The following is a 13,872-nucleotide window of genomic DNA, read 5'->3' as shown; positions in this document are numbered from 1 at the left end:
GAAGATGGGCAGGAGATGGTCCATGTGACAAAGACTCCCATGATCCAGTTAGAAAAGGAATGAAGGTTATTGAAAAATGGAACAAAACACAAACACTCCTCTCCCCAGAGCAACTAAATACTACAGACGGCCCATGGTAAGACTGAACCAGCCAGAGCCCTCCTCCATCACACGTTCACACAACACCTAATTGTAGGGAGGAAAATAAACATCAATAAGGACATTTTTACAATTCACATATCAAAGAAATATTACAGCAGCCAATCTGCCATTCTAAAGGTAAAAGCCACAACGCCAAATGTGGGGAGCTGAAATAAATTAAAACTAGCTGGGAGGAAAAAAGATAAATGGCTAAAGGCAACTGCGTTGTCGTATTTATAATCGCACCAGCGGTTAGCGGGATGGGAGTACATGTTAGTCTGGTGGTACGCCATCAAACGCACAGGAGCCACTCTGTGAAGAGCTGGTGAGAAATAACAGAAAAAGCAAAAGCTGCGAAGTGAGGCAAGTCTGGCCTGACCATCTCACTAGCTGTAAGACTCCCAACAACTCTCACTGCCTCATCTATAAGATGGACTCGATGCTACTTTATGCCACCCAGGACTTCTGAGATTCTGCCAGGTTCCTGGCACAGAGCAAGTTTTTAATGCACGTTAGGCCCCTTCCCTTAGTGATAAGGTGGCCCGACGCTGAACGTGGTGGCTGCCCAGGAAGCCAACAGCCTGCAGTCAGAGAGCTGCCGAAATGTGCAGCTGCTGAGCAAGAAGGACGTATACAGAGGAAACAGAACTTTACGAACCATCTAAAGGAGACCCAGACCGGAGGGGAGCTGGAGGTCACTGCTGGTGTTTGTTCTAGCACCTTCCAGAAAGGGAGAGCTGTAGACCGTCGAAGGATCTGTCTCAAAGCTAACGGATAAAGAGCTATGGTCGGTTTTCCAGGGAACTCACTTTCACAGCCCTGTTTAGTTACTAGAGTGCAAAGAATTATTCAGGAAAAATTTTTCTTTTTAAACAGATACTTCAGGATATCTGCCTCCTGCTATGATGGACCATACCTTGCATCACATACAAAGATTAACTCAAAATGGACTGTATGTCTAAATGTAAAACCTAAAACTGGAAAACTTCTAGAAGAAAACACAAGAGACGATCTCTGCAATCGAATAAAGCAAAGATTTCTTAGATATGACAACAAAGGCATAATCCAAGGGAAAAAACTGATAAATTGGATTTTGTTAAAATTTAAAACTTCTACTATTGAAAGATACTGTTAAGAGAATGAAAAGAAAAGCACGGTCTGGAAGAATTTGTAAAACACCCGAAAGGACTTGTATCCTGAATACGTAAGAATACATAAGAACTCTTAAAATTGAATAAGGAGAAAACAAACAGCCCAATGAAAAAATGAGCAAAAGATTTGAACAAACATTTCATTAAAGAGATTTAAGTGGACAAATAATCACATAAAAAGATACTTAACATCATTAGTCATTAGGGAAATTCAAACCAAAGCCATAATGAGATAACCAGTACACACCACTACAATGGCAAAAAGGACAATACCAACACTGGTGAAGGTACAGAGCCACTGAGCCCTCATGCCCGGCTGGTGGGAATGCAAAATGCTGCAGCCACTTTGGAAAACACTGTGCCAGGTTCTTATAAAATTAAACATACACTTACCACACGACCCAGTAAGTCCAGCCTTAGGTATTTTCCCAAAGAAATGAACACTTAGTTCACACAAAAACTTATACACAAATGTTTATATCTGCTAGATTCTTAGTTGCTAACAACCTAAATGTCAACACGCAAAATGGATAAACAGTGATATGTCCATAAGATGGACTGCTACTCAGCAGAAAGAAGGAATGAGCCAGTGACATGGGCAAGAACACAGACAAACGTCAAATGCATTACGCTAAGTGCAAGACTCAAGGAGTTACTTATTGAATGATTCCATTTAAATGACCTTCTGAAAAAGGCAAAATTACAGTGACAGAAAGCAGATCAGTGGCTGCCGGGATCTATGGATGGGAAGGGGCTGATTGCAAAGGGGCACGAGGGAATCTTCTGGAATAACTGTTCTATTTCTTGAGCACAGTGATGGTTATATGACTGTACGCACTTGTCGAAATTCATCAACTGGTACATCTAAAAGTAATGACTTATATTATATGTAAATTGTATCTTAATAAAGCTGACACTGCAAAAGGTATGAGGAATGTTGTTTTTAAAAAATCCAACAAATTTTAATATGAAATATTATGCCGATAATTAAAATTATTTTACCAAGAGTTTTTTTTTTTTTTAAATGGGGGGAAAACAAGATACTAAACGACATATAGAGTATGATGCCAACTATGTATAAAAATGACAGGCAGGGGCTTCCCTGGTGGTGCAGTGGTTGAGAATCTGCCTGCTAATGCAGGGGACACGGGTTCGAGCCCTGGTCTGGGAAGATCCCACATGCCGCGGAGCAACTAGGCCCGTGAGCCACAACTACTGAGCCTGCGTGTCTGGAGCCTGTGCTCTGCAACAAGAGAGGCCGCGATAGTGAGAGGCCCGCGCACCGCGATGAAGAGTGGCCCCCACTTGCCGCAATTAGAGAAAGCCCTCACACAGAAACGAAGACCCAACACAGCCAAAAATAAATAAATAAATTAATTAATTAAAAAAAAAATGACAGGCAGAGTAAAATACTTGTTAACAGAGTATCAAGTAACTGTAGGGTTTAATGTTCTTTCTAGCTTCCTTCATTTTACTGATTTTCATAGTGAGCACATTATTTTTATTAACAGAAACAACAAACGAAACTAACAAGTGGTAAACACAAGGGGTGCTTGTTTCTGCTGACTTACCTTTCACCTAACTACAGTTGAAAGGGAGAAACTGAGAGCTAAGACAGCTCTTCCCTCACGTGAATCTGAAAAACTACACAGCCCACTGGAAATCTGCTGTCGTATCGTTTCCGACAGAGTGGAATTCTGTATAGGGCAAGATCCTTTGGGGTGCTATACAGGAGTTTTTAAGTAGGAAATGCTCCAAAGGGCCTGGTCGTGGGGTGGTATCCATACCAAGAAAGCAGGGCTCCCCTGGATGGTGTGTGGGCAGCCCCCGAGGTCTGCCTGGAGGAAGAGGGAGGCGCAGGGAGTGTGCCGCCCCACAGGGCAGCGCACTCCTCGGTTAGGCTGAAATCTGCATTTTAATTGAGGAATTAAAAAGTTCTTTGGGAGGTTGCTGGGCATCCCTAGCCTGGCCGCTCAGGTGACCGACAGCACCAACTGCAGATCGTGTTCCTGACTTCAAGAGACCTCCAACAGCACAAGGAGACTGCTGTTCTAGGTAGACTCCCTACTTTTATACTGTAACCCTAGGGGTTTAAGCTGGAAAGGTTCAGCAGATTAGTCAAGACTACAATAAAACCTGCGGCTCTTGGCAACCATGTAAAGCTCTAATGTGTTGGGTTTTTTTTTTTTAAATAAATTTATTTATTTTATTTTATTTATTTTATTTTTGGCTGCGTTGGGTCTTTGTTGCTGCGCATGGGCTTTTCTCTAGTTGCGGCGAGTGGGGGCTACTCTTTGTTGCAGTACACGGGCTTCTCATTGCGGTGGCTTCTCTTGTTGAGCACGGGCTCCAGGCACGTGGGCTTCAGTAGTTGTGGCACGTGGGCTCAGTAGTTGTGGCACATGGGCTCAGTAGTTGTGGCTTGCAGGCTCTAGAGCGTGGTCTCAGCAGTTGTGGCACATGGGCTTAGTTACTCCACAGCATGTGGGATCTTCCCAGACCAGGGCTCAAATCCGTGTCCCCTGCATCGGCAGGTGGATTCTTAACCACTGTGCCACCAGGGAAGCCCTGTGTTGGATTTTAAATGTAAAGTGGAAAGGAAACTTGGAACAACTCTATCACGTGACAAAGTCACCAGGAACAGTCCACAGCTCGGCCCTGTTCCGTGAACACTGTCTAACAGGCGCTGCCGGAACCTCTGGCTAGTGGACAGTCCATCTTTATTTTGAGACTGGCCAGTGCGGTCAGCATCAGGCCACTGGAACACAATTCACTTACTCAGCAAGAGCAAGTGCGCTGTGGACACCCATCCATTACTGTCTGGGGAACATTTCTTAGACAGTTTACTCCAGCATAAATGGCACACAGAACTGTTTCCTTTATGTACCAGTGAAGAATATACCTTGAATGCCCCAGTGGAGAGCAGACAGCATTACCAATCTACACTAACCGCAATAAATATAAAGGGAGGGGATTTATATTATACATTTGCTTCCTGAAAATAGGATAGAAACAACTACAGTTATGAGAAGTATTTACTAAGTGCATAACATGTACATAAAAAGCTCCAAAAGAGAATAATGTCTCGGACTTTTACTGCATGACTTCATCACAAGAAAATCCAGGTTGGTAGTTGTTTCTGATCTAGAACAGATGCCAGAAATATTCACCTTTGCAAAGAATCCTTTGTTTCCTCTAACGTTTGGATAAACTTCACATTTTGCAGAATGGTACGAGGCCTTTGCTCTGGATCAGACAGCCCTCCCCGCCACCCCCAATAACAGCTGTATTTGACTTTGCATATTTGTGATTCTGTGAGCCTTGGTTTCCTCTCTATAAATTAGATATAATGATATCTACCCCTTACTCGGTTTTTATAATGCCTAGACCATAAAGGACGTTCCTAGCACAATGTCCGGTATATAATATCAACTCAATAAATGGTCATTTCTTCTATAACTTAAGTGATTTTGTTATCTGGGAATGTGTCCAGTACTTACCTCTTAGTGTATCTTTGATATTAAATTGTATAACTAAGAAAAACGACACTGTTTTGTGTGGGATTTATCGAGCATCGGTGTCCCAGGATTGCTATGGTACATGATATTCTATGGCCCTACTTTTTGCTACTTTCCCCTCGGAAAACAGAACATTTCCTACAGGTGGAACGCTGTCTCTTATGTTTCTCATGTCTTCACTAGCAGTGCACTGGGCACCCGACGCACCCTAGTGAACCATTTGAGCACCTGTCAAGATACGGTCCCCAGTAGGAAGGCTCAGGCTAGATGCCTTAGGACCCATCTGTGCAGGACAGACAGAGCCACACTGTACCAGACACTCTAATCCAGTTCCTGCCGACGTCCATCCAGGCCCTCTCTGCTCCCGGGACACTCTGAACCTTTGGGAGGTTCATACAGACCCTTTAGAGTCTGAACTTTGTACTGTCGCTCATTTTAGGACCTCCTTAAAGTAAACGAGCGATCAAAATCAGATGACGCACCAGGTCCAGCACCCGGTATCTCGACCTACATCCTGCTGATACTATTAGGACTACACGCTTAAAACAAACCAGCTAAAGAGGATCCAGGAAACTTCCAGCCTTGCGTCAGAAGGTCTTAGTGAATGATGCTCCAGAAGAAAACTCAATGATCTCAAGTTCTCTGATTCAATTAAAAGTTGTCAAGATGCTTCTCTTTCTTTTTTAGCTGGACTGACAAAGAAGTACAAAAATCTATCTTTCCTTTTTTTTTAGCTCAAATCTTGTGGCAGTGACAGCTTTACTGTCAATGGGAGGAAAAAAAAAAACTATTTTAATGATGGTATTATAAATTCAAAACCCCAAATAACTCATAGAAAGTTTTCACTTAAAACGATGAAAGTTATAAAAGGAGCTAATCTACTGATGCAATCTATTATTAGGTATTTTAATACCTTTGAGATTGTGCTGAGATAGAAGGGAAAAAACCTAAAATCCTGTCCCCAAGAAGTAATAGATAAGTGAAAAAATTAAAGAGAATGATATGAAGGAAAGCTATACAAGAGGGGAAAAGCGCCCCGCCCCCCAACATGCTTGGGGTGAGCTCTGAAAGTCATGCTAACATTTAATATTTAAGATTTGTGAAGCAGGTACAATGTGGCAGTGGTAACAAGTTATCAAAGATGAAGACTAAGTATGTTACAGATTAAAAACTTCTATAATACTTAAATGAGGGAAAGGAAGGGAGACTCCCAGATTCAAGAGACAGCTAAAATACACGACCCAGACTTCAAACAAGAGTTTAAGTTTTCAGTTAAAGTTAAGCTTTAGCATAATGTATAAAAGGCATCTGTGACATTTTTGCTGCTTCTTTGATTTCATTCATATCAATGAGATTCAGAAAACGCCCTGCAGGCAGACGGAGCCACATGTAAAAAGAGGAATTAACTGAAACACGATGGATTCTTGGCTTGGGTGTGAATCAAGTTCCAGGCTTCCACTCCCATCCTTTGATTTGACTGTTGGTTCCACTAACGGGGGTGACTATCAGGAAGCGAGATACAGGAGAGGAGTAATTTTGGCTTGCAGGCATCCCCTTCATCACGTAACTGTGCTTAAAGGTACCCACTTTCTTGCAGGCCTGACTTAAGGGCTCTGTGATCTTGGGCAAGTCACATAACCTTCAGGCCTCCGCTGTTTCCTCACTCCTTTTCTTTTCTTTTCTTTCTTTCTTTCATTAATTTTCTTTTTTTATTGAAGTATAGTTGATTTACAGTGTTGTGTTAATTTCTGGTGTGCAGCAAAGTGATTCATTTATATATATATTCTTTTTCATATTCTTTTCCATTATGGTTTATTACAGGATATTGAATATAGTTCCCTGTGATATACAATATGACCTTGTTTACCTATCTTACATATAGTAGTTTGTATTTGATAATCCCAAACTCCTAATTTATCCCTCCTCCACCCCCTTTCCCCTTTGGTAACCATAAATTTTTTTCCTATGTCTGTGAGTCTGTTTCTCTTTTGCAAATAAGTTCATTTGTATCATATTTTAGATTCCACATGTAAGTGATATCACATGGTATTTGTCTTCCTCTTTTGGACTTACTTCACTTAGTATGATAATCTCTAGGTCCATCCATGTTGCTGCAAATGGCATTATTTCATTCTTTTTTTACGACTTAGTAGTATTCCATTGTATACATGTACCACATCTTCTTTCCATTCATCTGTTGATGGACATTTAGGTTGCTTCCATGTCTTGGCTATTGTAAACAGTGCTGCTATGAACACTGGGGTGCACGTATCTTTTCTAATTAGAGTTTTCTCCAGATATATGCCCAGGAGAGGGATTGCTGGACCACATGGCAACTCTATTTTTAGTTTTTTAAGGAACCTCCATATGGTTTTCCATAGTGGCTGTACCAATTTACATTCCCACCAACAGTGTAGGAGGGTTCCCTTTTCTCCACACCCTCTCCAGCATTTGTTATTTGTAGATTTTTAATGATGGCCATTCTGACCAGTGTGAGCTGATACTTCACTGTAGTTCTGATTTGCATTTCTCTAATAATTAGTGATACTGAGCATCTTTTCATGTGCCTGTTGGCCATCTGCATGTCTTCTATGGAGAAACGTCTACTTAGGACTTCTGCCCATTTGTTAACTGTATTGTTTTTTTGTTGTTGTTGTTGTTGAGCTGCATGAGCTGTTTGTATATTTGGGAAATTAAGCCCTTGTTGGATGCATCATTTGCAAATATTTTCTCCCATTCTGGAGGTTGTCTTTTCATTTTCTTTATAGTTTCCTTTGCTGTACAAAAGCTTGTAAGTTTGATTAGATCCCATTTGTTTATTTTTCTTTTTATTTCTACTGCCTTGGGAGACTGACCTAAGAAAACATTGCTACGATTTATGTCAGAGAATGTTTTGCCTATGTTCTCTTCTAGGAATTTTATGGTGTCATGTCTTATATTTAAGTCTTTAAGCTATTTTGAATTTATTTTTGTGTATGACGTGAGGGAGTCTTCTAACTTCCCTGATTTACATGCAGCTGTCCAGCTTTCTCAACACCACTTGCAGAAGACACTGACTTTTCTCAGGCATCAGTTTTCTTAATTGTAAAATTGGACCATCATGCCTACTTCAGAGATTTAAACAAAAGCATTTCCATCAAGCATGAAGTGCAGGGGCGGGGGGGTGGATGAATTGGGAGATTGGGATTGACATATATACACTACTATGTATAAAATACATAACTAATGAGAACCTACTGTATAGCACAGGGAACTCTACTCAGTGCTCTGTGGTGACCTAAATGGGAAGGAAATCTAAAAAAGAGGGGATATATGTATACGTATAACTGAATCACTTTGCTGTACAGTGGAAACTAACACAACATTGTAAAGCAACTATACTCTAATAAAAATTAATTAAAGATAGGATCTGAACATGCCACATCTAAGGAACTCAGGATGGTGGAGTGGCTGCCTTCGCATGTGATGTTGGCTCCTATGTCAGAGAAGAGGGGAAGGCTCTAAAAGTCCATGTTTTTAGGGCAGACAGCAGAAGCAAGAAGAACCACAATCCTGCAGCCTGTGGAAAGAAAACCACATTCACAGAAAGACAGACAAAATGAAAAGGCAGAGGACTATGTACCAGATAAAGGAACAAGATAAAACCGCAGAAAAACAACTAAATGAAGTGGAGACAGGCAACTTTCCAGAAAAAGAATTCAGAATAATGATAGTGAGGATGATCCAGGACCTCAGAAAAAGAATGGAGGCAAAGATGGGGAGGATGCAAGAAATGTTTAACAAAGACCTAGAAGAATTAAAGAACAACAAACAGAGATGAACGATACAATAACTGAAATGAAAAATACACTAGAAGGAATCAATAGCAGAATAATAGGCAGAAGAATGGATAAGTGACCTGGAAGACAGAATGGTGGAATTCAATGCCATGGAACAGAGTAAAGAAAAAAGGATGAAAAGAAATGAAGACAGCTGAAGAGACCTCTGGGACAACATTAAACACACCAACATTCACATTATAGGGGTCTCAGAAAGAGAAGAGAGAGAGAAAGGACCCAAAAAAAAATATTTGAAGAGATTATAGTGGAAAACTTCCCTAACATGGGAAAGGAAATAGCCACCCAAGTCCAGGAAGCACAGAGAGTCCCAGGCAGGATAAACCTAAGGAGAAACATGCCGAGACACATAGTAATCAAACTGACAAAAATGAAAGACAAAGAAAAATTATTAAAAGCAACAAGGGAAAAACGACAAATAACATGCAAGGGAACTCCCATAAGGTTAACAGCTGATTTCTCAGCAGAAACTCTACAAGCCAGAAGGGAGTGGCATGATATATTTAAAGTGATGAAAGGGAAGAACCTACAACCAAGATTACTTTACCTGGCAAGGATCTCATTCAGATTCAACAAAGAAAGCAACTGCTTTACAGACAAGCAAAAGCTAAGAGAATTCAGCACCACCAAACCAGCTTTACAACAAATGCTAAAGGAACTTCTCTAAGTGGGAAACACAAGAGAAGAAAAGGACCTACAAAAACAAACCCAAAACAGTTAAGAAAATGGTCATAGGAACATACGTATCGATAATTACCTTAAATGGGAATGGATTAAATGCTCCAATGAAAAGACACAGGCTCACTGAATGGATACAAAAACAAGACTCATATATATGTTGTCTACAAGAGACCCACTTCAGATCTAGGGACACATACAGACTGAAAGTGAGGGAATGGAAAAAGATACTCCATGCAAATGGAAAACAAAAGAAAGCTGGAGTAGCAATACTCACATCAGGTAAAACAGACTTTAAAATAAAAAATGTTACAAGAGACAAGGAAGGACACTACATAATATCAAGGGATCAATCCAAGAAGAAGATATAACAATTATAAATGTATATGCACCCAACATAGGAGCACCTCAATACATAAGATAACTGCTAACAGCTATAAAAGAGGAAATCGACAGTAACACAGTAATAGTGGGGGACTTTAACAGCTCACTTACACCAATGGATAGATCATCCAGACAGAAAATTAATAAGGAAACACAAGCTTTAAATGACACAATAGACCAGACAGATTTAATTGATATTTATAGGACATTCCATCCGAAAACAGCGATTACACTTTCTTCTCAAGTGCACATGGAACATTCTCCAGGATAGATCACATTTTGGGTCACAAATCAAGCCTTCATAAATTTAAGAAAACTGAAATCACATCAAGCATCTTTTCCTACCACAACGCTATGAGATTAGAAATAAATTACAGGGAAAAAAACGTAAAAAACATAAACACATGGAAGCTAAACAATACATTACTAAATAACCAAGATATCACTGAAGAAATCAAAGAGGAAATCAAAAAATACCTAGAGACAAATGACAATGAAAACATGATGATCCAAAACCTATGGGATGCAGCAAAAGCAGTTTTAAGAGGGAAGTTTATAGCAATACAATCCTACCTCAAGAAACAAGAAAAATCTGAAATAAACAATCTAACCTTACACCTAAAGGAACTAGAGAAAGAAGAACAAACAAAACCCAAAGTTAGTAGAAGGAAAGAAATCGTAAAGATCAGAGCAGAAATAAATGAAATAGAAACAAAGAAAACAATTGCAAAGATCAATAAAACTAAAACCTGGTTCTTTGAGAAGATGACAAAATCGATAAACCTTTAGCCAGACTCATCAAGAAAAAGAGAGAGAGGACTCAAATCAATAAAATTAGAAATGAAAAAGGAGAAGTTACAACAGACACCGCAGAAATACAAAGCATTGTAAGAGACTACTACAAGCAACCCTATGCTAACAAAATGGACAACCTGGAAGAAATGGACAAATTCTTAGGAAGGTATAACCTTCCAAGAGTGAAAAAGGAAGAAATAGAAAATATGAACAGACCAATCACAAGTAATGAAGTTGAAACTGTGATTAAAAATCTTCCACCAAACAAAAGTCCGGGACCAGGTGGCTTCACAGGTGAATTCTATCAAACATTTAGAGAAGAACTAACACCCATCTTTCGTAAACTCTTCCAAAAATTGCAGAGGAAGGAACACTCCCAAACTCATTCTATGAGGCCACCATCACCCTGATACAAAAATCAGACAAAGATACTACAAAAAAAGAAAATTAAAGACCAATATCACTGATGAATATAGATGCAAAAATCCTCAACACAATACTAGCAAACAGAATCCAACAACACATTAAAAGGATCATACACCATGATCAAGTGGGATTTTTCCTAGGGATGCAAGGATTCTTCAATATACACAAATCAATCAATGTGATACACCATATTAACAAATTGAAGAATAAAAACCATATGATCATCTCAATAGATGCAGAAAAAGCTTTGGACAAAATTCAACACCCATTTATGACAAAAAAAACTCTCCAGAAAATGAGGATAGAGGCAACCTACCTGAACACAATGAAGGCCATATGTGACAAACCCACAGCAAACATCATTCTGAATGGTGAAAAACTGAAAGCATTTCCTCTAAGATCAGAAACAAGACAAGGATGTCCACTCTCACCACTATTCAACATAGTTTTGAAAGTCCTAGCCATGGCAATCAGAGAAGAAAAAGAAATAAAAGGAATACAAATCGGAAAAGATGAAGTAAAACTGTCACTGTTTGCAGATGACATGATACTATACATAGATAATCCTAAAAATACTACCAGAAAACTACTAGAGCTAATCAATGAATCTGGTAAAGTTGCAGGATACAAAATTAATGCACAGAAATCTATACACTATACACTATCCTATACACTAACAACGAAAGATCAGAAAGAGAAATTAAGGAAACACTCCCACTTACCATTGCAACAAAAAGAATAAAATACCTAGGAATAAACTTACCTAAGGAGGTAAAAGACCTGTACTCAGAAAACTATAAGACACTGATGAAAGAAATCAAAGATGACACAAACAGATGGAGAGATATACCAGGTTCTTGGATTGGAAAAATCAATATTGTGAGCATGACTATACTACCCAAAGCAATCTACAGATTCAATGCAATCCCTATCAAATTACCAATGGCATTTTTACAGAACTAGAACAAAAAAAATCTTAAAATTTGTATGGAGACACAAAAGGCCACGAATAGCCAAAGCAGTCTTGAGGGAAAAAAATGGAGCTGGAGGAATCAGACTCCCTGACTTCAGACTATACTACAAAGCTACAGTAATCAAGACAATATGGTACTGGCACAAAAACAGAAATATAGATCAATGGAACAGGATAGAAGTCCAGAGATAAACCCATGCACCTGTGGTCAACTAATCTATGAAAAAGCAGGCAAGGATATACAATGGAGAAAAGACAGTCTCTTCAATGAGTGGTGCTGGGAAAACTGGACACCTACATGTAGAAGAATGAAATTAGAACACTCCCTAACACCAAAAACAAAAATAAACTCAAAATGGATTAAAAACCCAAATGTAAGACTGGACAATATAAAACTCTTAGAGGAAAACATGGGAAGCACATACTTTGACATAAATCACAGCAAGATCTTTTTTGACCCACCTCCCAGAGTAACGGAAATAAACAAAAATAAACAAACGGGTCCTAATGGAACTTAAAAGCTTTTGCACAGCAAAGGAAACTACAAACAAGATGAAAAGACAACCCTCAGGATGGGAGAAAATATTTGCAAACGAATCAACGGACAAAGGATTAATGTCCAAAATATATAAACAGCTCATGCAGCTCAATATTAAAAAAACAAACAGCCCAATCAAAAAGTGGGCAGAAGACCTAAACAGACATTTCTCTAAAGAAGACATACAGATGGCCAAGAGGCACATGAAAATCTGCTCAAAATCACTACTTATTAGAGAAATGCAAATCAAAACTACAATGAGGTAGCACCTCACACCGGTTAGAATGGGCATCATCAGAAAATCTACAAACAACAAAAGCTGGAGAGGGTGTGGAGAAAAGGGAACCCTCTTGCACTGTTGGTGGGAATGTAAATAGATACAGCCACTAAGGAGAACAGTATGGAGGTTCCTTAAAAAAGTAAAAATAGAATTACCATATGACACAGCAATCCCACTACCGGACATATACCCTGAGAAAACCATAATTCAAAAAGACACATGCGCCCCAGTGTTCACTGCAGCACTATTTACAGTAGCCAAGTCATGGAAGCAACCTAAATGCCCATCGACAGATGAATGGATAAAAAAGATGTGGCACATATATACAATGGAATATTACTCAGCCATAAAAAGGAACAAAATTGGTTCATTTGTAGAGACATGGATGGACCTAGAGACTGTCATACAGAGTGAAGTAAGTCAGAAAGAGAAAAACAAATATCGTATATTAACGCACATTTGTGGAATCTAGAAAAATGGTACAGACGAACCAGTTTGCAAGGCATAAATAGAGACACAGATGTAGAGAACAAATGTATGGACACCAAGGGGGGGAAGCAGGGTGGGGGGGTGGGGAGGTGGTGGTGGTGTAATGAATTGGGAGATTGGGATTGAAATATATACACTAATATGTATAAAATAGATAACTAATAAGAACCTGCTGTATAAAAAATAAATAAATAAATTCATTTTTTTAAAAAACAGAAAAAATAAAGATAAAAAAAATATAAAAGCATGAAGTGCAGTGCAGGGTCGTCAGCAAGCACTCGGTCAGCAGTGGCTGTAATTTCTGTCACCATGACTGCTAGCTGACCAGGTTCTGGCCTGATCTCCTGAGCAGGGCCTTTCACAGATGCTGGCTTCCCAGCAAGCCCCTTCCTTGCCTGGCACTCGGGTCCTGCAGAGGGTCTGTGCACCAAGGGCTGGGTTAGCTCATGGGGCCTCCACAGCATGTCTGGGGGACAGAGGGGATACGGGACTTGGCTCACCTTCTCATTCTGCTCTTACTAGCTACCTGGACCTGCATGTTTCTTCGCCTCTCTGAGTCCAGACTTCTGCATCACTAAAACAAGGATGAATCCCTATGTCAGGGCTGTTGTGAGAATGAAATTCAATCAGGAAAGAGAAGGCTCCAGTGTCTAGCACACAGTA

At 39.7% G+C, this 13,872-nt stretch overlaps 1 protein-coding gene across 2 annotated transcripts in view; it reads right to left on the bottom strand.

The window, feature by feature from the left end:
- PARN (poly(A)-specific ribonuclease) overlaps nt 1-13,872 on the bottom strand; it is a 170,610-nt gene that overhangs the window by 2,192 nt on the left and 154,546 nt on the right. The gene's annotated exons all lie outside the window — the stretch shown is intronic.

The sequence above is a fragment of the Balaenoptera acutorostrata genome, chromosome 15 (assembly GCF_949987535.1).
Source record: "Balaenoptera acutorostrata chromosome 15, mBalAcu1.1, whole genome shotgun sequence".
Lineage (NCBI taxonomy): Eukaryota > Metazoa > Chordata > Mammalia > Artiodactyla > Balaenopteridae > Balaenoptera > Balaenoptera acutorostrata.
This window is presented reverse-complemented; position numbering and strand designations above follow the sequence as displayed.